Source organism: Panthera pardus, unplaced genomic scaffold, assembly GCF_024362965.1.
Source record: "Panthera pardus isolate Hobbes unplaced genomic scaffold, ASM2436296v1 HiC_scaffold_16, whole genome shotgun sequence".
NCBI classification, from domain to species: Eukaryota; Metazoa; Chordata; class Mammalia; order Carnivora; family Felidae; genus Panthera; species Panthera pardus.
This window is the reverse complement of record NW_026526721.1, coordinates 109,078,394-109,097,993: the sequence shown is the minus strand read 5'-3', so window position 1 is coordinate 109,097,993 and position 19,600 is coordinate 109,078,394. Positions and strand designations below refer to the sequence as shown.

Genomic DNA, 19,600 nt, shown 5'->3' with positions numbered 1-19,600 from the left:
AAAAATCATAAGAATATGATGATTTTATTATCTGATGAAGACCTACTTCTGAATGTTTACTCATTTTGAAACAAATAGCTATTTTTAATGTCGTCGTGGAACACTTTTAAGGGAAAGGTAGAAAAACTATTTCAAAGTTCTTTTTAAAAATAAGATCCCTGTAAAGACACCAAGCTCTGGGGGACTGAAATAGCCTTGCTGGATGAGTGGATTGAATAGCTTGGAAGGCAATATCATCTCTTTCAGGTCATCAGAACATCATTAAGTAATCACTGATAATACTGCAAAAGATATTATCCCTGTGGTTCTTAAGAGCTAATGCAGCTTCCAGGGAATAGAGGCAGAGTGCAACAAGCAATGGTGTTAGAAACCTTAAGATCGTGCTCCAATCCTGGTGTTGCCATTTATCATCTGTGTGATCATGGGCAAGCCATGTAATTTCTTTAAACCTGGAATTTTTCCCCTGTAAAATGTATATTGTATTGTGATCTGTGGCACAGTAAAAGACCTTGAGGTAATTTGAAACAATTATAAATGTTATTAGGAAAATCCCAATTTCCAGGGAGTGCCTTATGCACATAAAAACTGCATCTCTTCCTCAGTTTTCAGTCTTTGGGAAGTGGCACAACACCTGTTCAGTTGTCCAGGCCAGAAGTTGTGATTATTTCTTGTCCTTTCTTACTGGCATCTAAACAATCACCAGGGCCTACATGGTCTTCTTCTTAAATATCTCTCAAATCTATTTATTTCTCACTATACTTATCATCACTATTATCATTCAGGCTACCACTGCCTTTGTCTGAATTATTGTTGGAGAATCCTTAGGACTTTTCCTGTCTTACAGGTCTTACATTTTCTAAGAAGAGTCTCCATGGTACAGCCAGAGCAATTGTTCCAAAGTATACAAAACTATGATACTTTCTTCTTTGAGCCTTCTTAATTAATTATTATTATATTTAGATAAATTTCCAACTCTTTAACATGACTTCTAAGGCCTTTGCCTTTCCAGCCCCATTTGTCACCAGTTTATAGTCCTTGCTTATTACGGTGCAGTTCACCAGAACTAGCCAGGGTCTCCCAAGGGTGCTCTACTTTCCTTCGCCTCCACAGCAGTGTTTTTGCCTGGAGTATACTTTTAGCTTCTCCATGTCTTCCAACACCAACTGCTAGCTTCCCTGAATCCCAAAGACTGGGTTGACTGTGCCTCCTATATTCCTACAGTACCCTAATTTGTACTTATTTTTCATTATTTTTGCCTATTCAGTTAACTGCTTTCCACATGTGAACTCAGCTCCAGGAGAACAAAGACTATGAAATTTTTACTTTTATATCTCGTGCCTCTCAACAATATTTGTTGGATGAATGGTTTAACATGCTGTTCCCAAAAAACTCATGCTCTATAGCCATAATGGTGAGCTATCCAGGCAGCTTTGGTTAGGAGACTATTCTGAGTCAAACCACAAAAAACAGCTTCAACTTTGAAGGATAGGAACACTCACATTCTTCCCATTGTTATGTAGAGGTTCAAATTATGTTTTAATGTTTTAAGAAAATATTTGATAGTTGTAATAACCATCTCCCCCCAAATTTGTTTTATTACCTTTCTAGATATTAAGCAGAATCTTTATGCATTAATATATGTGCCTGATAGCTCTCTGTGGTATTGTTGTCTTTCCTTCATATGCATAATGACTGAAGCTCTTGAAAATACATAGCTGTCCATCAGTAATTCTCTTACGTCCTATTCTTACTAAAAACTATCAATCATAATTATATTGGTTTAAGTGGAATACCAAAAATAAATCAGATGTTTACTGGCAAAAAGCCAATGTGAGCCCTTGGTACTCACAGGTGAAAAAACTCCAAAAAGGCAAAAGTAAAAAAAATAAAACTCAAGACACTAGAGGGGGAAGAAATGAGAAACCATTCATTCAAAGCTTCTATGCTGGCTCTTTTGAAAACACTACCACCACCACCAACAACAACAACAACTTACTCATAAGAAAATTTTTACTGACTATAGCAGGGTTATGTTGTTCTGGGCCTCTCCTTCCATTTTCCACATCCCTGAATTCCCCCTTTCAGGAAGATAGGAAAATGTCTGATCAGGAGGAAGCTCATCTGGTGTGCTTAAGTGTTTTTCCACCTATTTCACGATGGTGTTTCTTCCCACTATTGGAATATCTGAGAACATAGAAAATAAAAAGTTTATTACCTTTTATATTTCCAAAGAGCTCTAAAAACCACTCTGAAAGTGTAATGTAACTTGTCAGTACTGCATTCTTTGAAGAAACTTAATACACAACTCATCTAAGTAGGTGGACCCTCCAGTTAATCCTAACATGTCTGAGATTGTACGGGTATATTGTTTCAGTAGAGCTATCAAGTGGACATCAGTTTGACAAAAGAATCAATATCATCATATTCAAGGCAATAGCAATATATTGATACTAATGTTGTTGGAATGCCCATGGGCTGTGAACAGTTTAAAAAAATTTTTTTTAATGTTTGTTTATTTTTGAGAGAGGGAGAGAGACAGGAAAAGAATGGGGAACGAGCCCCCGCTCCATTTCTACTAATGTGGGATGGTGGAGGTTAGGTAATGGGAATAATGTGGGGGGAGGGACAGAGAGAGAGGGAGACACAGAATCCAAAGCAGGCTCCAGGCTCTGAGCTGTCCGAACAGGGGCTCTGAACAGTTTTAAAGTTTAAAAGTCAAGGAAGGGTCCGGGAGGTTTACAGTTGTAAAGAGAACTGATTTGGGAGTTAGGAGTCTTGGATATTGAGTTAAGCTGCCACTACCTCTGACTCCTTCAAAAACTCATGAGTATATGGTTCAGTTTCCTGTCTGACTAAAATGTTACTCCATATGTAGAAGGAGGTGAAGTCAAATAAATCTATGGATATTGAAAAGTTAAAGTGCTTAATTGGTACAGTTGAAGCACTGCTAGAATATAGGAGACTTGGACTCCTGTTAAGTTACTGGGTAACACCCTTAGTAAGCCTCTAGTCAACCACCCAAAGGCCTTCTCTCTTGCTATGGAGTCCACTTTGCCATTTCTGTGTCTCCCGAGGAAGGATTACAATGTCAGTATAATAACACCACCACCCCTTCCCAAAGTAGCCTTCAACAAATTCCTGACTGGAGTTGGTGTATACATACCCCAGCTCCCTTCCCCCTCAGGGAAAATTCTCAGGCATGTGTTTGACTCTGACTCCAAATTTCCCTAGAAGGATTAACCTCCTGTTACCGTTCCTTCCTTTTCTTTCTTCCCTTTTCCCTTACCAATACTTCTTGCACTTCTCAAATAAATGACTTCTGCGTATGTGTTCTTATCTCAAGGTTTTCTTTCTAGGAGAACTCAAATTAAGAAAATAAAAATTTACCCTGTATTTCTAGTTAATATTATTAGTGATGCTCTTGGACTCCTCTTCCTTTGCTTTAGGAAGAGAATGGGGAAGGAGCCCTGCTCCATTTCTACTAACGTGGGGGTGGTGGAGGTTAGGTAATGGGAATAATCTTTTTCTCCTTAAAAAGTCTTGTGCTGAGGGTAGAGTCCTGGTCAGTGTTAGGACATAGCCTTTGAACTAGACACTTCTAAGTAGTTCTTGCAGTGAGGTGGATGACATCACCTTTGGTAGTTCTCTGAGCTCAGAGTATAACAGGAATATCCCACTGAGTCTGCTGTATCAGGTCTCTGGGTTACATCCTCTCTGGCTACAAGTCAAGAGGTTCTCAGAGAAATTCACAGAGATGTAGGAAGAACTTGTTAAGATTAGGACAATGATCTTGGGACAAGGGTGAGCAAGAACAGCTGGGGAAAGGACGCACAGGCAAGTGCATGGGCAGCATGCACACTACCTGGCCTGAAGGAGGTGTAGAACAGATTGTGCCAGCTGAGCAGAGAATTAGCTGCTAGCAAACCCATGAGGGAGGAGACTATTGGGGCCTAGTTCTTAAATGGTAAGCACTTCACTGGCCACTGACAAAGTAGGGAGATGTGGGGGTAGGAAGAAGGCTCTAGGTAGACAAAACTGAATATGCAAAGCACAGAGGTTTACAATGACTCATGTATTTACTCTGGGAAAAGTGTTTTCATGGTCCTTGTTTAATGCCACTACTGTTATCACTTATGACATTTGGGTATTTTAACTTTTGTTAAAAAGTTATTTATTTTTATTTTTGAGAGAGAGAGAGAATGAGAATGAGTAGGACAGGGGCAGAGAGAGCAGGGGTAAAGGGTCTGAAGGAGGCTTCTTGAACTCATGTACCTTGAGATCATGACTTGAGCCGATGTCGGATGCTTAACCAACTGAGCCACCCACGTGCCCCATGTGTTTTAACTTCTAATTAATAAGGTGAAAAATGGTTTTAGATAGCAATAGTGATAGGAGTTATATTTCTTAAAAATTTCTATTTCTTAAAAATTTGAGAAACAAAACATCCTTGTCACTAAAAAATTTTTTTAAACTTTAAAAATGATTGAATTCAGAATCTGCCACCTAATGGCTGGCTTTTCTGACCTTTAACAAGCCTTGTGATGTCAGTGTTTGTTATCTTCATCATAACATCTCTTTCTCCTGCAAGCCATTCATGTTTTGGATGTCAAGACAGGGTAGCTGCCTGGCTATGTTAGGATGGCTTTCATTCTGTTCTCAATGAAGAGGAATTGTCATCTTTGAAATGACTCATCACCTTCTACAGTCTTCCTTCTGATACAAACCTTAAATTTCTTTTTTTAAATGCCTATTTATTTGTTATTGAGAGAGAGAGAGAGACAGGGCATGAGCGGGGTAGGGACAGAGAGAGACAGAGAGAGAGAGAGAGAGAGAGAGAGAATCTGAAGCAGGCTCTGATCTGTCAGCATAGAACCTGATGTGGGGCTCAAACCCACGAACCATGAGATCATGACCTGAGCAGAAGTTGGACACTTAACCAACTAATCCACCCAGGCACCCCCAAACCTTAAATTTCATAAGCATTTTGAATCGGATATATTAAAAACAATAGATTATATTTTTAGTTATTTTTGCTTTTTTTCCCAGCAAGACACCAGGAGTCACATTTCCCAGTCAGCTGGCACTCTGGGTATTAGTTCTTAAGGACACATTAGTAAATATTCCAGCTCTATGGAACCCTGTTGTTGAAGCAAATGCCCATGTTGCAAGACCCCAAAAGGAATTATCACTCCAGGGTTGAAAATCCTTCTGTGAGAGAGTTAATGCCCTCTTTCTGCCTGGCTTCCTAAATTTGGATTATATTGATTATATTTTAATTCCTACTTTATATAGTTCCATCTCTGAGCTGGAAATAAATATCCAATGGATATAAAATTATTAAATTACACCATATCACTCAATTGTACAATGGGAACATTTGTGAAAATTTCTAATAGAAAACTTACATTCTAGTTACTATGTTAGGTAAAACCTTTCTTCAGAGTTGTACAATTGTCAATTGATTATTTATAAATCAACAGAAAAATACCTAAAATAGAAAGACAAAAATATGCTTGATATATAGCAGTAGAATCATCATGGAGAGTTAAAAATACCTACTTATATGAGGCAAGAAATGGGGTAGAAGAAAGATAATCCCACTCCCCCACCCACAGGCCTTATAAAACTATTTGACTCTAAATTATATATATGTCTTACTTTATGTAAATTAAGAAGCGGGCTATAAAGAGATTTGGAAGTCCAGAAGAAAACATTTTTAGAGTATATATTTGTGTTCTTTTAAATTAAAATTATGTAAGAATTTAGCTGTATTTAATTTGAAGAGAATTGGTTGATGAGTGATAACTTAATAATTGCCATAAGTCTCTTTCAAAGATTAAGGTAAGAAAGTAAGAACATGTATATTTTGTTCTCTTTATTGTTTTGGTTTTATTCTTTAATTTTTTTTATTATTTAGGTATAGTTGATATACAATGTTATATTAGTTTCAGATGCACAACATAGTGATTGGACAATTCTACACAATGCTCACCACAACTGTAGTTACCATCTGTCACCATACAATGTTATTGTAATATTATTGACTATATTCCTTATGCTGCACTTTTCATCTCCATCACTTATTTATTTTATAACTGGAAAATTTGTACCTCTTAATTCCCTCACCTATTTTGCCCATGGTCCCACCCTCTCCTTCTGACAACCACCAGTTTGTTCTCTGTATTTATGAGTCTCTTTTGTTTTTTGTTTGTTTTTCTTTGCTGTTTTAGATTCCTTGTATAAGTGAAATCATGTGGTATTTATCTTTCTATGAATGACCTATTTCACTTAGCATAAACTCCTCTAGGTCCATCAGTGTTGTCACAAATGGCAAGATCTCATTCTTTTTTATGGCTTAATAATATTCCACTTTATGTTTCAAAGGAAGTGAAAACGCTACCCCAAGAAGATATCTGCACCCCACTTTGTAACAGCATTATTTATAGTAACCGAGACATGGAAACAACCTAAGTGTTTGTTGATGAATGGTTAAAGAAGTTGTGATACACACACACACACACACACACACACACACACACACACACACACGAATGTTATTCAGCTGTAAAAAATAAGGATCTCCTACCATTTGCTACAACGTGGATAGACCTTGAAGGCACTATGCTAAGTGAAATAAGTCTAATGGAGAAAGACAAGTACTGTATGATTAAAAAAAATACACACAGAAAACAACAGCAACAACAACAACAACAAAACCTCCTAGAAAAAGAGATCACACTTGTGGTTACGTGGAAGGTAGGGGGAGGGAAAATTGTGGTCAAAAGGTGCAAACTTCCAGGTATAAGATAAATAAGTACTAGGGATGTAATGTACAATATGATGTCTAAAGCTAATGATGCTGCATGATATATAGGAAAGTTGTTAAGACAAGTAAATCCTCTGAGTTCTCATCACAAGGAGAATTTTTTTTTCTTTTTTTCTCTTTCTTTTTATTTTATCTATATGACAAGATGGATGTTAGCTGAACCTATTGTGGTAATCATTTGACAATATATGTAAATCGAACCATTATGCAGTAACACCTTAAATTTATAATCTATGTCAACTATTTCTTTTTTTTTAATTTTTTTAAACATTTTTGAGAGACAGAGAGAGAGAGAGAGCATGAGTGGGGGAGGAGCAGAGAGAGAGGGAGACACAGAATCTGAAGCAGGCTCCAGGCTCTGAGCTGTCAGCACAGAGCCTAATGTGGGACCTGAACTCACTGGCTAAGAGATCATGACCTGAGCTGCAGTCAGAAGTCAGATGCTTAACTGACTGAGCCACCCAGGTGCCCTGATGTCAACTATTTCTTAGCAAAACTGGGGGAAAAAAGTTAAGTACACATCAGAATGGCTTGATCATTGATAAAGTAATGCAATCTTGGATTTAGAAACAATAGTACATTTAGATGAAAGGAACTAATTTTGATTTTTTGACCTAATCCCATATTACCTAAGAGTATTCCTATGAACCCTTTACAGGTAATGCAGGTTTGACAGTTTGTCTAGAAATTTAGATTTGGGAACCATTCACAGGACTTCTTTTATGGTGTATCTGGCTGAGTCCAAGGAAGATGCATATTTTTCAGATTTGTACAAAAGTGGCTTATATTCACAATCTGTGCATCTACAGAGCTGTGTCTTCCCAGAAAGTCTGCCTTTTTTTGCATTCATAGGGGCACTCTATGAGGTGGTAGCATATCTGATCCATAAAATCAATTTAAACTGGAAATTGGATGAACTCTTAAGAAACGCATGTAGAGGAAAAGAACTAGAAGGTCAATAGAAGTGAGTGGGAGGAAGATAAGGAACAAAATAATGTGATAGTAACATAATGTTATAAGAAAGAAGAAATTAAAGCAAACACAAGACAAAGTTATGAAGGAGGAAGGTGTCAGTGGTACCAAGTGCAACAAAAATGTTCAGCAGGGGTTAGGATTGGAAAATCATTATTGAATTACTAATGTTAGAGAATTTAGGGAAAGTTGATAAATCCAGATTCATTTAATTTACATCTATTGGTTTACTCATTTACATATTTAAAATATTTACCCAAATCCCTTTTATGTTCTGGGCATGTGCTGACATGGGAAGTTTGTTTAGTGAGTACCTGATGAAGACAGGGGGATATTCAAGAGAAAAACGTGATGGGAGCCAGACAGGCCTCTTTTATGAAGATTTATTCAAGAAAAGAAAAATCTAGTTACCTTTAAAATAGAAGTTCAAAACTGAGGGTTGATGGGGGGTGGGAGGGAGGGGAGGGTGGGTGATGGGTATTGAGGAGGGCACCTTTTTGGGATGAGCACTGGGTGTTGTATGGAAACCAATTTGACAATAAATTTCAAATATTAAAAAAAAATAAAAAATAAAATAGAAGTTCAGATATAAAGAAACTCATTGATAATAATACAATAATAGGAGGAGACTTTAACACCCCACTTATAGCAATGGACAGATCATCTAAGCATAAGATAAACAAGGACACAATGGCTTTGAATGACACTTAGACCAGATGGACTTAACAGATATATATATATATATATATATATATATATATATATATATATATATATATATATTCAGAGCATTTCATCCTAAAGCAGCAGAATATACATTCTTTTGAGCGCACATGGAACATTCTCTAGGAAATATCACATACTGGGTCACAATTCAGGCTTCTACCAGTACAAAAAGATTGAGATCATACTGTGCATATTTTCCAACCACAACGCTCTGAAACTTGAAGTCAACCACAAGAAAAAAATTTGAAAGATCACCAATACATGGAGGTTAAAGAACATCTTGTTAAAGAATGAATGGGTTAACGAGGAATTTAAAGAAAAACTAAAAACCTACAGGGAAGCCAATGAAAATGAAAACATAAAAGTCCAAAACCTTTGGGATGCAACAAAGACAGTCATAAGAGGGAAGTATATAGCAATTCAGGCCTTTCTCCAGAAGGAAAAAAGTCTTAAATACACAACCTAACCTTACACATAGAAGGGCTGGAAAAAGAACAGCAGATAAAGCCCCAAACCAGCAGAAAAAGGGAAATAATAAAGGTTAGCACAGAAATAAATTATATAGAAATAAGAAAAACAGTAGAACAGATAAATGAAACTAGGAACTGGTTTTTTGAAAGAATTAGCAAAATTGATAAACCACTAGCCAGACTTATCAAAATAAGTAAATACATACATACATACATACATACATACATACATACATAAATAAATAAATAAAATCACAAATGAAAGAGGAGAGATCACAACCAACACTGCAGAAATAACAAACAATTATAAGAGAATATTATGAGCAATAATATGCCAACACATTGGGCAACATGGGAGAAAAGGATAAATTCCTAGAAGCATATAGACTACCAAAACTGAAAAGGAAGAAATAGAAATTTTGAACAGACCTATAACCAGTAAAGAAATTGAATCAGTAATCAAAAATCTCCCAACAAACAAGAGTTCAGGGCCAGATGGCTTCCCAGGTAAATTATACCAAACACTTAGAGATGAATTAATACCTATTCTTCTGAAACTGTTCCAAAAAATAGAAGTGGAAGGAATCCTTCCAAACTCATTTTTTGAAGCCAGCATTACTTTGCTTCCAAAACCAGAGAAAGACCCCACTAAAAAGGAGAATTAAAGACCAATATTCCTGATGGACATGGATGCACAAAACTCAACAAGATACTAGCAAATCTAATCCTGCAGTACATTAAAAGAATTATTCACCACAATCAAGTGGGATTGATTCCTGAGCTGCAGAGGTAGTTCAATATCCACAAATCAATCAACGCGATATGCTGCATTAATAAAAGAAAGGATAAAAACCTTATGATTCTCTCAATAGACACAGAAAAAGCATTTGACAAAAATATAACATCCTTTCTTGATAAAAACCCTCAAGAAAGTATGGATAGAAGGAACATACCTCAATATCATAAAGGCTGTATGTGAAAGACCCACAGCTAATATCATCCTCAATGGGGAAAAACTGAGAGATTTTCCCATAAGGTCAGGAACATGACAGTGATGTCCACTCTTACTACTGTTGTTCAACATAGTATTGGAAGTCCTAGCTTCAACAATAAGAGAACAAAAAGATATAAAAGGCATCCAAATCAGCAAGGAGGAAGTCAAACTTCCACTCCTTGCAAATGATATGATATTCTATGTGGAAACCCCAAAAGACTCCACCAAAAAATTATTAGAACTGATATGTGAATTCAGCAAAGTTGCAGGATATAAAATCAATGTACTGAAATCTATTGCATTTCTGTACACCAATAAAGAAGCATCAGAGAGAGAAATCAAGGAATTAATCTCATTTACAATTGCACCAAAACCCGTAAGATCCATAGGAATAAACCTATCCAAAGAGGTAAAAGATCTGTATTCTGAAAACTATAGAACACTTATGAAGGAAATTGAAGAAGACATAAAGAAATGGAAAAGTATTCCATCTCATGGACTGGAATAACAAACATTGTTAAAGTGTCCATACTACCCAAAGGAATCTATATAGTCAATGCAATCCCAATCAAAGTAACGCCAGCATTTTTAACAGAATAAACAATTCTAAAATTTGTATGGAACCCTAAAAGACCCAAAATAGCCAAGGTAATGTTGAAAGAGAAAAGTAAAGCAGGAGGCATCATAATTCTAGACTTCAAGTTGTATTACAAAGCTGTAATTATCAAGACAGTATTCTGCTGGCACAAAAACAAACACATGGATCAATGGAACAGAATAGAGGACCCAGAAATGGACCCACAATTGTATGGTCAATTAATCGACAAAACGGGAAAGAGTAGCCAATGGAAAGAAGACAGTCTCTTCAGCAAATGGTGTTGGGAAAACTGGACAGCAATATGCAGAAGAATGAAAATACACAAAAATAAATAAAAAATGCATGAAAGATGTAAATGTGAGACTGGAAACCATCAAAATCCTAAAGGAGAAAACAGGCAGCAACCTACCTGACCTAGGCCACAACAACTTCTTACTAGACATGTCACTGGAAGCAAGGTAAATAAAAATAAGAATTAACTATTGGGACTTTATCAACATAAAAAGCTTCTTTCTGCACAGCAAAGGAAGCAATCAACAAAAGTAAAAGGCAACTTATGGAATGGGAAAAGGTATTTGCAAATGACGTATTGAGTAAAGGGCTTGTATCCAAAAAATCTATAAAGAATTTATCAAACTCAAGACCCAAACAATAAATAATCCAGTTAAGAAATGGTCAGAAGACATGAAGAGACACTTCTCCAAAGAAGACATCCAGATGGCTAACAGACACATGAAAAAATGTTCAACTTCATTCATCACCAGGGAAATACAAATCAAAACCACAACGAGATATCACCTTATACCTCTCAGAATGACTAAAATTAACAACTTAGGAAACAAAAGATATTGGTGAGGAAGTAGAGAAAGGGGAACCCTCATACACTGCTGGTGGGAATGCAAACTGGTGCAGCCACTCTGGAAAATAGTGTGGAGGTTCCTCATAAAATTAAAGATAGAACTACCCTCTGACCCAGCAATTGCACTACTAGGTATTTATCCAAAGGATACAGGAATGCTGTTTTGAAGGGGCACATGCACCCGAATGTTTTTTTTTTTTTTTTTAATTTTTTTTTTCAACGTTTATTTTATTTTTGGGACAGAGAGAGACAGAGCATGAACGGGGGAGGGACAGAGAGAGAGGGAGACACAGAATCGGAAACAGGCTCCAGGCTCCGAGCCATCAGCCCAGAGCCCGACGCGGGGCTCGAACTCACGGACCGTGAGATCGTGACCTGGCTGAAGTCGGACGCTTAACCGACTGCGCCACCCAGGCGCCCCGACACCCGAATGTTTATAGCAGCACAATGGAAAGAGCCCAAATGTCCATCGACTGATGAATGGATAAAGAAGATGTGAGATATATATAATGGAATATTTCTCAGCCATCAAGAAGAATTGAAATCTCGCCATCTGCAATGATGTGGATGTAGCTGGAGTGTATTATGCTAAGTGAAATAAGTCAGTCAGAGAAAGACCAATACCATATGATTTCACTCATTTGTGGAATTTAAGAAACAAAACATGAACATAGGTAAAGCGAAGGAAAAATTAAATAAGATATAACAGAGAGGCAAACCATAAGAGACTCTTAACAATAGAGAATAAACTGAGGGTTGCTGGAGGGGAGGTGGGTGAGGGGATGGGCTAAATGGGTGATGGGCATTAAGGAGGGCACTTTTTGGGATGAGTGCTGGGTGTTATATGTAAGTGGTGAATCATTAAATTCTAGTCCTGAAACCAATACAACACTATGTTAACTAACTTGAATTTAAACAAAATTTTGGAGAAAGAAAATAGAAGTAAGATAATCACTGTAAGGTAAGACATTAAGAATAATAAAGATTAGGGAGAAAAAAGAAAAGGTATGAGAATAAGGACTTTAGGGATTTGGTAAGGAAGAGAAGATAGTTACAGGATTTAAAAGATTTGGAGGTGGCAATGTATACATTTTATAACATAGATACTGGATTTATTAATCAGGTTTTGCGCCTTACAAATATATTTTCTAGACTGGCTTAAAATGATTTTTATAAAATTCTAATTGAATTTGAGCATGGATTAACTACTAGTTTTTTTTTAATGTTTTATATTTATTTTTGAGACAGAGAGAGAAAGAGCATGAGCAGGGGAGGGGCAGAGAGAGAGGGAGACAGAATCCGAAGCAGGCTCCAGGCTCTGAGTGTCAGCACAGAGCCTGATTAAAAGATTAGTTTAAGTTAAAGCTTACTACATTAAAACTTTGTTCATGGGCCAAGGGCAGAGAACATAGAAACTGAGGCATTTAATTAAATTCTTTAAAAGTTTTTATTTCTGGTGCCATCTCTCACATTCTCCTTAATAGTTTTATCATGGATAAAGAGCCAATCAATTTATGAAGATATTATTGGGAAATAAATTCTGAACAGTCAGTCTTATCAGTAAGTAAACTGCACTTGGTTTATAATTCTCATAGTTTAACTTACTGATTTACTTTTTTTTTTTTTTTTAATTTTTTTTTTTTTCAACGTTTTTTATTTATTTTTGGGACAGAGAGAGACAGAGCATGAACGGGGGAGGGGCAGAGAGAGAGGGAGACACAGAATCGGAAACAGGCTCCAGGCTCCGAGCCATCAGCCCAGAGCCTGACGCGGGGCTCGAACTCACGGACCGCGAGATCGTGACCTGGCTGAAGTCGGACGCTTAACCGACTGCGCCACCCAGGCGCCCCTGATTTACTTTTTAATTAAAGAATTGTTTTCATGTGGTAAATCTGGGACAGTGGAGATATAGTGTTTCCATTTATTAGGAACAAACATTTGGAAAAGGGAACTTTAAAATAGCATGCTTTATAACAGCATTAAAAACATTTTAGAGAGACTCCTGGGTGGTGCAGTCGGTGAAGCATCGGACTCTTGGTTTCTGCTCAGGTTGTGATCTCAGGGTCATGATCTCAAGGTTGTGAGATGGAGCCCACGTCAGGCTCCACATTGGAGCCTGCTTGAGATTTTGTCTCCCTTTCTCTCTGCCCCTCCCCTACTCATTCTGTCTCTCGAAAAAACACATTTTATATTTATGAATAAATTTAAAGTGTGCATAATTTCTATACAGTAAATGAAAAATGTTTCAAAGAGAAATTTTAAAAACCTAAACAAGTGGAGGATTATACCATTTTCATGGATGACATTATCCAATATTTTTAAGATATGAATTTCTTAAATCGACAGAAATTTAATGCAATCCCACTTAAAACAGCAATAGGCCTGTATTTATGTATGTATTTTTAAATATAAATCAAGTGATTCTAAAATTAATTTTGGTATAAAAGACCCTAGAATAAACAAAACAATCTTGAAAAAGAACAAGATTGGAGGACTTACACTACTTGATTTCAAGACTTACTCTACACTTATAGTAATTAAGTCTCTGATATTAGAATAAGGATAGAAAAATAAACCAATGGGACAGAATAGAGCTCAGAGTCAGATCCACCATTCATGGTCAATAGATTTTTAATGAAGGCACTAAGAGTTCCAATGGAGAAAGGAAATTTTTTAAACAAATGGTACTGTAACATCCAGATAACTATATGAAAAATAATTAATCTTGATCTCTAGCTCATATCATTCGCAAACATTCGTGGATTACAGACTTAAACATAAAAACTAAAACTATAAATATTCTGGAGGAAAATGGATAAATCAAACTTAAAAAATTTTTAATTCTGCTATTTAAAAGACACCCTTAAGAAAATGAAGTGCAAGCCATTAGAATGGGTAATAACAATCGCAACACATGTATCAGGCAAAGAACTTACAGTCCGTTAATATAAAGACTTCTACCTTGTTTAAAAAAAGGTAATTAATTTATCTGAAAGAAGACTTCAATACATTTATTTCAGAGTCTAAAGTACCCGAAGCAGAAATAAATATTTTCCCAAAGAAAGTGACAGGAAATACTAATGATTTACTGTATTTATATCATACTTTGTGTTTTTCAAGACACTTTCAAAGCGATAAAAACATGGGCCTGTGACTTGGTGACAACATTGAAGTGAATTGTGCTACCCAATAGTATTTCTCACTTAAGATGAATTTTTAAGTTTGCTAGTCAATATGTTCTACTAGAGGAAAAGTCAAACTACTTCATAGTGTTAAGGTTAGAAGGGCCAATAAAAGTCACCTACTGTCTAGACTGCTGACTTGCTATAAAATTTGATTACATTACAAACAAGCGTATTTTTAACCAAAAGGATCAAAAGTCCAGGATTGGTGAAAAGTTAAATATTGGGGAGGAGTCAGGGAGCAGAAGCAGCTTGTCTCAAGAGAACACAGGAAATACAAATAGGAAAGAGGGAGGGGACATTTGTTAGTCAAAGCCCTACCTCAAGTAGCCTTGGTGAAGATCAAAGTGGAGAGAGATAGGGAACTTTTAGCACCAGCTGGGAAATTTGCTTTCTTTTTTCCTGGTGATTTCTGATTAGTGTCTGAAAGTCTCTGCCTCACTCTCTTAGAATAACCAGATGACTTAAACTCTGGGTGGACATAGTGGTCACCGGAGAGGGAGAGGGCTCCTGCAGTAAAAAAAAGTGTGTGACAGTTCCCATCTGGCCAGGCTGTTGGGCTCATTTTTTTTTTTTTTTATGGTTGTTTTGTCATTAGTCATATAGGTGTGTAAGAATTACCGTGTTTCAGAACATTGTAGCTAGAAAGGACTTTCTACATTCTGTATATTCTGTACAGTAGAAGGCATTTTGTGCAAAAAAAGGTTATGTCATCAAGTAAGTTAGCTACTATCACAGCTAAACAGGTACATGACTTTTCCCAGCTGTCAATATGTTGAATGTGCATTATGAATTTCCAAGAAGGGGAGTATAGTATGCAAAGTTTCTTAAAATTACTTGATTGTAGATCTCGCTTATTTATGTATGCATTTAGTCTGCAGATTATCTCATAGGACAGGTGCACTATAGAACACACGCTGGGAAAGCTGATCTGGTAGAACTCTTAGTAGAGTCAGTAATCAAGTCAATTTTGACTTTATATGAAATAATGTAAAAATTTTAGCTTTAACAACCAGCACATGGATTTCTCTTAGAGTACATTTAGAGTCCCTGGGGATGGCAAATAAGACTCCCAGAACACTGGTGTCAGTAGGAACTTAAGGAACAACTAATAAAAATGGTTAAGTTGTTCTGGCATGATAAAGTAAAGGGGATTGATTTTCCTCTTGGGAGGTAAAGAGACTCTGGGGAGAAAGGGATGGTGACATGATGTGAAGAAGGAAACCAAATGATGAGAAGAGCCTCAGAAATTTTAGTTGGTACCAAAGGACAAGAGGTTGCTTAGTATATAGTTTGAAATTATTCCTCCTGCTATAATTTAAACCTCCTCTGGCATTTGCAAATCTTCAGGAAAGTCTTCCATACCTGTGCATGTGTGTTTAAATGATTATTTTTGGGTGGAAATCGATGAAAGATTTGGATTTCATATCTGGATCAGAGCAGTGAGGAATCGCAACAGTATGTGTGAAAGCAGAAGTTAGACATGGAGAAGACTATGAGAATATGAGAACTCTGGGAATTTGCAGACCTCTCTGGGACATGAAACTAGGGATCTGGGCAAATTTTATCTGGAACTCAGTGGGCAGAGGATTCTTAGCTGACATCTCAATATATATGTACATGTATTACCATTATCATCAGGTTTTAATGGGCTGGAGGGGCCCCAGCTGACATCTGGGGATATTACACACATATATTACTATCATCCAGGCCAGGGGTAACTGTGGTGACTAGTAGTTAAAATGCATTGCTTCCAGGAATAATAAAATAATAAGTTAAGAGAAATTATCTGTGACAGAGACTAACTAGTCACCAAAACCATTTCTCCCTCCTGGGCACCAGCTAGACTACATTTCCTAGTCTATCTTAGCAATTGGGTGTGAGCATATGACTGGGTTCTTGCCGATGACGTGTGAGTAGAAGTGATACATGCCACTTCTGGACCTTGCCCTTAGAAACTTTCTCATGACATTCTTCATGATCTTTTTCCTTTGACTTATTTGATACAACCAAGTGCTGTGACGCTGAACACTGCATGCAGAAGATAGAAAAATCACACAGAAGAAAAAGCCAGGGCCTCCAGATCACCAGTTAGAGGAACACTGCCCACAAATCAGGACAGCCATGTGGATGTGACCTGACCACATGTAATTTTTATTGATTTAGAGCCTTCCACTTCCAAATTCACTCTTTTATATTACTCTGCGAGAACAAATTTGGGCCCATAAATATTTTTCTGTGGCCACCAAAGTGTCGAGGCTTTGCAAGTGGATGATGGAGAGACACTGAAGGACCAAAGGACTTCCTGGTGCCAGAGTACCCTCCTGCTTCCTGGTGCCAGAGTACCCTCACTAGGCAGTCTCCTGTGGCACTTAGAGCTTCTCCATCTTCTGCCTCCTGAAGTGCCTGGTGGTGAGCAGGACTCAGCTGCCAGCAGCTTCCCCTGGTGGTTTTAGCAGAATGCCTCTGGGCAGATGTCTCCCTGTGAATAGCTTTCTCTGACACCCTGCACAGCAGATTTCTGGAAGGTTTAGCTGACACAATATGGCAGTGACTTTTCTGCCACTCATTGAAACACAATCATGTTCTTTCCAGCAAGGTCTAGAGCTCAGTCTTTTAAAACATTTATTCTAAAGAATTTTAGAAACATTTATTTAAAAATCTTTATGGCCACAAGGCAACTTTTTACCTATAGCATACCTCAATCTGGATGATACACTGTGCTTGCTTTTTTTTTTTTTTTTTTTTTCTGAGTGTGCTTGACACACAATGCTACACTGGTTCCTGGTGTATAACGTCGTGATTCAACATCACTATGCATTGTGCTATGCTCGCCACAAGTGTGAGTCACCATTGGTCAGTGTACGATCCCATCACAGTGCCACAGACCACGTTCCTTATTCTCTACTCTCATTTTGCTGACTCACTCATTCCACAGCTGGAAGCCTACATCTTCCATTCCTCCTTATTCGTCCTGCCCACCCCCCAGCCCCACTCCCCTCCAACAACCATCAATTTGCTCTCTGCACTGATAGGTCTGGTTCTGGTTTATTTGTTGTTTGTATATTCATTTGGTTTCTTAGATTCCACATATAAAGGAAATCATATGGTATTTTTCTTTCAACTGTGACTTATTTCACTTACCATAATATCCTCTAGGTTCATCCATGTTGTTGCGGATAGCAAGACCTCATCCTTTTTTGTGGCTGAGTAATATTCTTATATATATAATATTCATGGAAAAAATATATACATATTGTATACATATATATCTCATCTTTTTTATCCATTCCTCTATCGATGGACACTTGGGTTGCTTCTATATCTTAAGAAAGATAATTTTTCAGGAATTTGTGTGTCATCCTTGCATAGGGACCATGCTAATCTTATCTGTATTGTTTCAAATTTAGTACATATTGCTGAGTGAGCCCTGACATACTGTGCTTTTCAAGAATTCCATTTTTTTTTAAGGGAAAGGGGATTAACACATTTGTTCAGAGCCAAAGTGCCCATTATTATTAATGTTTTGTTTAGGAGTCAATCATCTCTCTGAATAACTACAGAAATGCCATTACTTAATTTCATCAGAGCTTTAGTCTAAGTAAGAGTTACATTTGGGGGGGGGTATATTTGATATTCAGACAAATGTATTTTATAAGTATTCCATTTTAGATTTATCGATAATTTACAGTTTGCAAATTGTGTAGAGTTTAGAGGTAAATGTTTGCTTTATTTTGCCTCAGTCTTATGGAAATGTGATTGTATACTTTTTCCTTCAGAGGAATAGTTCACATTTTATTTCTAATATATATCAAATAAAAATGATTCTGTAGTAACTGATTATAGGAATAAATATATCTAGTTGAACTTTTCTTAACTCTAATGCCAGTATAATTTCTCTGTATTACAACAGTTTTCACAGAGCTATCAAGTATTTTGTGTTAACATATTATAAGATTAAAACTTCTTGATATCAAACCCAGAATATAAAATAGTTTTGAAACTGGAACCTATATGAATATATTTCCAAACCAAGAAGTCACATAAATTAACACAAGTGACCCTGAGTATATAATTTTATTCCTGAACTATTTAAGCAATTTTTCTACTATGAAACATGGATATTGATATTTAAGAAGCAATAATGCATGGGCATATTATACATTTAATGCATTATTACCAAAAGCAATCATTTAAATTTAGGTAATTGAACATATAACTTGTAATTATATACTTAAATTATCAGTATGATTCTAACATTTTCTTTTTTATGTTTATTTAATTTTTTTTAATGTTTAGTTGTGTGTGTGAGAGAGAGAGAGAGAGAGAGCGAGCGCATGGGTTGGGGAGGGGCAGAGAGAGAGGGAGACACAGAATCTGAAGCAGGCTCCAGGCTATGAGCTGTCAAGCACAGAGCTGGATGCAGGGCTTGAACTCATGAACCACAAGATCATGACCTGAGGTGAAGTCAGATGCTTAACTGCCTAACTGACTAAGCCACCGAGGCACCCCAAAGTTTATTTATTTTAGAGAGAGTGAGATCATGAGCAGGGGAGGGGCAGAGAGAGAAGGGGAACAGAGGATCCAAAGCAGGCTCTGTGCCGACAGCAGAAAGCTCTGCATGGGGTTTGAACTCAGGAATCCTGAGATCATGACCTGTGCTGAAGTCGGATGCTTAACCAGCTGAGCCACATGGGCGCCCCTGATTCTAACATTTTCATGAGTCATTTATCTGACTTCCTTATAATAGAAGCAGAAGTTTCTAATTTTCGTAAGAAATTTTCAGATTGTATAAATGAGTTTAATGAGCCAATTAAGAAAAAAAAAACTAATGAAACTATAGTCAACCAAGCTTTTAGTTATTTAATATTATAAATTGTTTACTACCTGATTTTAAGGGGTACAGAAATCTAAGAACATTTACCAGACCTACTAGAAAGTATATGTTGTTTGTACTCATTGAGGGAATCTTG

The 19,600-nt window shown here is 36.8% G+C and overlaps 1 long non-coding RNA gene and 1 other non-coding gene across 4 annotated transcripts in view; one reads left to right on the top strand and one right to left on the bottom strand.

The window, feature by feature from the left end:
* The window catches only part of LOC109261488 (uncharacterized), a 353,953-nt gene that overhangs the window by 132,016 nt on the left and 202,337 nt on the right, over positions 1 to 19,600 (top strand). The window lies entirely within an intron of this gene.
* On the bottom strand, positions 17,955 to 18,059 carry LOC128777451 (U6 spliceosomal RNA). Its single transcript, XR_008422711.1, has one exon. It is a non-coding gene; the product is annotated as a U6 spliceosomal RNA (small nuclear RNA).